The 7689-nt window shown below is 37.9% G+C and overlaps 1 non-coding gene across 1 annotated transcript; it reads right to left on the bottom strand.

Annotated features, from left to right (window-relative positions):
• Positions 1–4467: 4467 nt before the first annotated feature.
• On the bottom strand, positions 4468–4576 carry LOC121824574 (U6 spliceosomal RNA). The gene has a single exon (XR_006066505.1). It is a non-coding gene; the product is annotated as a U6 spliceosomal RNA (small nuclear RNA).
• Between the last annotated feature and the right edge of the window lie 3113 nt (positions 4577–7689).

Below are 7689 nucleotides of genomic sequence, written 5' to 3'. Positions count from 1 at the left end.
CCTTTCTGTTCTCTCACTATGTTATTGGTATACATATGTGCATGTTGCTTGGCTATATGTTTAATCCCCTTTGTCATATTTAAATACTAAACTTTTCCTCTGACATCACTACTAACCTTTTATGTCCCTGTATATTCTCTGAAATATGTAGCACCATCATAGTAAATTGCCGAAATTCAAGAAAGGGAAAGTCTCATTAAATTGATCTGAATTCTCAAATCTGATGCATTTCATATCCCCTTCAGATCTTAACTGAAAAAGATTTTAATGAAGCTTGCATAAATCAGAGTAGCATTACATGGTCTAATAGTTAACTAATCCTTAATTGTGCAGTACTTTGAAATTTAATGACCATTATAGAGAATCCCATCCGGGCTAAATTGAACCAGGGAGAATCATGCTAAAAGAATGATTAGGAAGGCAAACATTAACCATGCCAAAAGTGGCATCTTCTCTGCTTTCTTCCTTTGGGAAAGTTTGCAGCAAAACAAAAATTGGATCTATTGTTTGATTGTTTTTTGATATTTTCTTTTCCTATTGTTTCCTGCCTTGAGCTGTCATGTGTTGATGAATAGAACAATAGGTAAAAATCAATCTAGACCTTCTGTGTAGGAACAAAACAGCTAGAAAACAAAGGTTAAAGAGCTAATGCCATAATTTGGTCTCCTGACAGAATGGCCTCTAACACATTAAAAAGAAAAAAAAAAGAATATGCATAACAACTGCAATAAACGCTAAATAGAATGCATCAATGTTATTACATGTTGCATATTGCTTTCAAGCTTAGATAAATAGTTAAATCCTTAATTTTATCCATAGATTATGTGTGGAATCCTCCCACACTAAGCAACTGTGCATCATACACACACACACACACACACACACACACACACACACACGTATGTATATATATAATTTCCTTTTTAGCAGTTCTGTACAGCAAGTACTCTCCATTTGAAATTTGCAAATGAATAACTGACACCAATATGCCCATTCAGCTGACTTTCTCAAATAACTTACTTCTCTCACGTCTGGAACCATAGCAACATGCCAGGTGTCTGACTATTATTTCAATGGCTATTTTATTATATCCATGGAAAAGTTAAAAAAAGCCTTAGGCTCAAGAGAAAATTTCCTCATCGAGATTGCTATTACATATTAACTCTACCCTGTGCAAAATAAAAGTATATTGAAGTAAATTGGTGTTGCCAGGAGCAGACGTGTCTCATTGTTCAGGAAAATCTAAGGTTTTAAAACATTTTAAATGCCATATTCTGGTCCTTGAAGTGTCTGAAGATTACCTAACTAATTGACATATATCTATATATGCCCAGAAATCTTAACTAACATGACTATAACTTTGATTATCACAGATGACTAATTATTAATCTGTATTTCTTAATTATACATTACAATTTTAAATAAATTGCATAACATAATACCTTAAACAAGAGTAGAAATATACATATGCATATACAAAATCAACTTTAAATTTGTATCCATAAACTAAAATCCATAGCAATGTAAAACATTTTAAACAAGTTGTTGCTCTTTAAAAGTAAGTTCAATAATCTACCCTTTTATCCTATCATATATATATTGCCCCATTTTCTTTAGAAAGAGATTATGTTTATAACCAACTCCCTTTAAATAAAAATATACATTCATAAACAATATTTTGGGAATTTGGGCATAGCTTCTCATACTACTTCCTGCTGGTTGAGGGTGCTGGCAATCTTAGGGGGATCCTGTGCAAATTTGAGATAATGTTCAAGTCTTGGGAAGACTGGCTATAACCTTTGTTGACAGGTACCATCTTGCTGTGGGACGGTCTGTATGTCAAATTGCTCTGATTGGTCAATAAATAAAACACTGGTTGGCCAGTGGCCAGGCAGGAAGTAGGTGGGACAAGGAGAGAGGAGAATTCTGGGAAGCGGAAGGCTGAGGTGGAGAGACACTGCAGCCGCCGCCATGACCAGCTGCATGTGAAGATGCCGGTAAGCCACCAGCCACGTGGCAAGGTATAGATTTATGGAAATGGATTAATTTAAGCTATAAGCACAGTTAGCAAGAAGCCTGCCACGGCCATACAGTTTGTAAGCAATATAAGTCTCTGTGTTTACTTTGTTGGGTCTGAGCGGCTGTGGGACTGGCGGGTGACAAAGATTTGTCCTGACTGTGGGCAAGGCGGAAAACTCTAGCTACACCATCTCTTAAGGTTCAGGAGGTCTAGCTTGATCAAATCTGATCCATCTTAACCTGGAACAAATCCATAGCCTCTTGCTTCCTGTGGAAACAAAAGCAGAGCCTCCTTTCCAAAGCAACATATCTTTAGATCCAAATTTTGAAGCCAGGATACCTTTAAAATATACATATTGGTTTAACTCTGCAGCCTTCACAATTGTCTTTCTGCAGTTAAAAATCTGAAAGACAACACAATCCAGACTGTGTGATTTCCATCTTCATGTGACTTATTTTTTGTATTACTTTTAATTTCTCTTTAAAGACTTTTTTTTAAAAACTATTTCTTTATATAACTGTCTATATTCATTTTTCTCTCTCTTCCAAGCCTACGTACATTTTACACACATTGTAAACTGTTCAGAGTTTATAAATGAATCTGTCTTAATGTGAAACTATTGCCTTAAACCACAGTGCCTAATACTGAAGCAGCAGCCTTGGCTGCTGACTCTGCCATTTCAGCTTCCCCATATGGTGGTAGTAGTATATTTACTGCCAGCTCTGGGAGCCATGGACACACCACCAACTCTTGGAAGCAGTATGCCTCTATCAATACATTTTCTGTATTAGCAAAAGCTAACTATGGCACACGGTGCACTGCATGGCTTGGAGTATCCTCTGTGTAACTCAGTGGGAATCCACCATGCATTAGCTCAAGCCCACATGCTGTGAACCAGCCATACTGTAGCTTGTGGCTTGCTTGAGACACTACTGGGAAGCTGTTTTTGGCTCCAGGTTTTTTTGTGTTTAGAGGATCTTTTTAAACTGTTTAGGCTTTATGGCAATTTGAGAGCCCCACATTGGTACACCAGAGCCATCCTCTGGAGTATGAAAAACTCAACCAGTGCCCACAATTTCAGAAAATAATGATTCTGCCTCCTCAGCAACTATCCACTACTAATACCTGTAACGTGTAGCTGTTCCAGCTTTGACCTGGAAGTACTACCCCCATTGAGGCTTCGATAACTGTCACATCTACAAGGCAGAGCCAAGACAGGAACTCTGAAAGACCCGAGATCCAGATGTGCTAGCTCTCTTGGTTCCTGGATCCTGGATGTTGGAGGTATACTGATAAGAGTTCTCCAGAGAACACCGCTGGACAGTGCTTCACCTTTCCCAGACCCTGTAACCTATCCCTTCACTTGTAATTTACCCCACAAAATAAACCTCCCTTTTAACTAGGTAGAGTTGCCTTAATATTTCAACTAATATCGGGCCCAGAATTCTGCTCTGTCTACTTTCAGTGTCCAGGATCCAGGAACCAAGAGCAACGGCACATCTGGATCCCGGGTCTTCAGGGCTCCTGTCTCGGCTCTGCCTTGTAGGTGTGACAGTTACCAAAGCCTCAATGGGAGTAGTACTTCTAGGTCAAAGCTGGAACAGCTACCCACTACAAATAGCTCATCAATATGTGGTAGGGCCTGGAGATAATCTATAGCATCTAGGCTGGGACTTTGGCTACCTTGGTCTTATACAGGTCTTGCATAGGTAGCCAGAGACACTATGAGATCATGAGTATGGTAGTTATGTCAGAAGACAGCATTTCACAGAGCTCTTCCCCATTTCCTAGCTCCTATATTCTTTCCTCCTGCTCCACCCTTCCATGTTGTTTCCTGATCCTTGGTGGTAGTGGTGGTAGAGTTAATGAAGATGTTTCATTTATGGCTGAGTAATCTATCTGTTATTTTTAACACTTGAAGCAATTAGGATTTTCTCCATTGACTGATGTGCAACGGCAACAAAAACAAAACAGCTGCTCAGGCAAAGGCTAAGAGCAGCCCAGGAATATGGATATGACGTAGGTATTTAAAAGGCAATTTGATAGCATTTCTTCTTAGCAAAATATCGTTAATTCTACAGAAAGACTATGTGTTCCCCAGCCATGGAATTCCTCCTCTGAAGCAAATCTCAGATCCAGTCAGAGAGTGGTTAATTATCCCATAACAATTATGTCAATATTGCACAAGTCAGCAGATCTTGCTTAGCAGGTCAGTATTATAGCATGCACAGTCCAGCCCTGAGCAAGATCATTGTTGCATTTTCTCCCTCATCACCTCGGCTACTATTATAGCTACCCAGGAAGAAGGAAGTTTTGCACCCATTTTAATATTTGTCTTCCTTCCTTCCTTCCTTCCTTCCTTCCTTCCTTCCTTCCTCCCTCCCTCCCTCCCTCCCTCCCTCCCTCCCTCCCTCTCTTTCTTTCTTTCTTTAGTACAAAGAACATATTAAAATATGGAACACTTCACAAATTTGTGTGTCATTCTTGCCGAGGGGTCATACTAATCTTCTCTGTATCATTCCAAATTTTTAGTATATGTGCTGATGAAGCAAGCACTTAATATTGGTTTTTCTATATCATACCACTGAAATGGGTGGTGTTTCAGCAATGGTGACTTACTGTGTAGTAATGGTAGATAACCAAGACAATGGCAGTAGTCTGTGCTGGTTTTTAGCAACTTATACGGCCTTTCTGAGTAAACTCATGAAAAATTAACCCATGACTTGTACTTTAATTTTTATTTAATAACCATTCTTTGAGAGTAACATTGTTAACCCATTCGAGGAGATTCCATTGGAACTTTTTTTTTTCTTCTTTTTTTCTGGTTTATTTCTATCTATTACAATTATATAAAAAATCCTCCATCAACGCTGCTGATAGCAGCAGAACCTTGAGAAATATACCTTTGGTTTGCCTCAGAAAAGGAACACATATTGCACTGTAAAGTTTATAAAATTGGTGCAAAACATTGTGATAATGTTACAATACCAGTTTTAAGAGTTCAGTGACTAATGGGGAGCCGATGGGATACATGCAGAACTGTGAAAGCGATCTCACTTAGCCAGCTGTATGCGTAGACTGTCAATCTACATTCAGATCATTTCTGAACTAAGACTATCCTCTCAGTTTATCTGTTGAGGTCAACCAGGAAACCCTAGAATATACCTTGAGTTTTGCAAAAAACAAAATAGGTGGAGGGGTTTCTTCAGCATTTCAATCCACGAGTAACAGTATCCTAACAGGCAAAGTGTTCTCTCACTGTCAACATAGAATGAACTGCTGCTGGAGGTCAACTTGGGCTTTAATTTGCATTAGCACTTGCATGCATAGTAGTCCAAGTTGTTGACCTCATGACTTTAAAAAGTAACTCTAAAAAAGTAAAATGGCCCTTCTTGGAAGACTAAAGAAAGACATCCAGCCACAGTTGTAAAGTCTCATCAAAACAATATACCCTTTTATGAATTACGCCTCAATTAAAAAAAAAAAAAAAGTAGCCACAAATAAGAAGCAGCTCTGAAAAAGAAAATATAACTTAAGATATTTGAAAAAAACAAGGTGAATACAGGTTCAAAAATAATTAAGATACATTTTCTTATGGCTACCTAGAATTAGGCTTTAAAGAATTCTACCATTTCAAGTTTACCACTAGTTACTAGATACCTATTTACAAATAAGATGTTCACTTTTTTTGTTCCTTTATCAAGAGAAAAATCTACCTTCAGACTATGAGGGTGGTGATGGAGAGGGACTAGAAAACAAGATTCAAACAATCCCATGCAAATATCACATTTTTCAAATGGAAGAACTCCAAACTGCACTAGAAGTTCCGATCACTAAGACACTTTCCATTGAAATGATTTAAGTACAACTACATGGCACCAAGGTTTAGGCCTAATATAGGCCTGACAACCAAGTCCTTGTTTTCTGGAAGAAAGGCCTCAAAGGCCATTGGAACTTTTTAAAAGTTACATTGTGATATTACCCTATTAACTGCTAGCTTCCCACAATAATTTTATAGTTCCTAAGATTTGGTTAACCCATCCACAACCCCCTATTCTCCCTCATCCCTGGACTCTCATCTCTCTTAATCCATTAATGCTCAGTGTTCCCTTTCTTCTTTCTTTACATATACATTTTTAAAGTTGGTTTGTGAGACCGTAGGCTGCTTTATGGCTTTTCATACCTCTTTCTTTGGATAGCTGTCCCCTCTCCTCTTGCTTTCTCCTTATTCCTAGACCCCGGTTCCTTAGTCTTTTCCACCCCAGCATTCTACCTCATTATTTTTGTTTTATCTATAACTATCTATCTCCTATAAAGTGCTCCTCCCAAAGGCTTTTCTTTCCTGGTCCCTAGTATTAAAACTGGAGGCTAGCATTCATGGAGCTCTAAAATCCTCACCCCCCCAACACACACACACACACACACACACACACACACACACACACACACACACATACACACACACACAGAGACAGAGACAGAGAGGTAGAGACAGAGAGAGAATAAAAATTTTATAGAAATTTTAGTGAAATACAGTAAGTGTATAATACAGTCTTTTATGTGGTTTGAATAAAATAAAGTTCTACTTGATCTAAAAAAATGTCCTCATTGCTTAATATAAACAGCACGTCCATTATTGCTTAATATAAACAGCAAGTTCATTATAAGCTAATAAACCAACATGTGGATAGATTCATCAGGCTTGATTAAGCTAAGTCAGTGAGTTTAGCTCACCAGTTAAGCAGAACTGACTAATTCTTGATGAAGTGATACAAGACAGCTATTAGTTCTGTGCATTTGAGAATCAATCTCACTCTGCCCACAGCCTTATAGGCCAATCAACAAGCAATACACACATGTCTAATGCCTACTAATTCATTAGACAGACAGACAGATAGATACTGGGAAAATACAATGTTTTAGCAGGAAAGAGACTAAATTTTTTGTGTAGCAATACTCACTTAGGTAATGCCCCTCCCTGACGATAGTCCAAAAATATTGTACAAGGCCAAACATTTGTGAGAATGGGATGTGATATGGCATGATATGGACAAATTTTGAATAACTGTAGGTTTCTATGTGTCTGTTGGTTGTGATCATCTTCATAAAAGAGCAAACTTTAGGTGGTTGCTACATTAGTTAAATACATCTTCGGAAGAGATATCAGGACCACAAATAAAACTTGCTTTCAGCTGGAGACAAGGCCAATGATATACACCAGATTAGCCTTCAACAACCTTGAATTTAGAGATACTAACTTGGAGTCTTTCATTACACTGTGGTATATATCTTTAAATATGACTAATATACACTGGCATTTATTATAATCTGAATAGTCTTTCTACTGCCATTGGGTTGACCTATTCCTACTAAGATTGTATTTCTATGTAGAAATGATGTCTTGGGTTAACATTATCCATTTATGTTTATATTATGATTTGTCTCAGGTTGACTCTCAGTATATGAGGTCTCAATGTAACTGAACAAATTCATCACTGGGTTTTTTGTATCACCTGCTTTGCCTCCACTTGTAAATCTTCTCATTTTCAGTTTCTTATAACTAAATCTCAGTACTGCATCTGGCCTAGAACTGCAAGGGACTGGTTCAGTTTCTACAACTTACTTATTTTAGGTGAAGTGGGACAAAATACCTATCTCTTTCTTCCTCT

This window comes from Peromyscus maniculatus, chromosome 20, assembly GCF_049852395.1.
Source record: "Peromyscus maniculatus bairdii isolate BWxNUB_F1_BW_parent chromosome 20, HU_Pman_BW_mat_3.1, whole genome shotgun sequence".
Lineage (NCBI taxonomy): Eukaryota > Metazoa > Chordata > Mammalia > Rodentia > Cricetidae > Peromyscus > Peromyscus maniculatus.
This window is presented reverse-complemented; position numbering and strand designations above follow the sequence as displayed.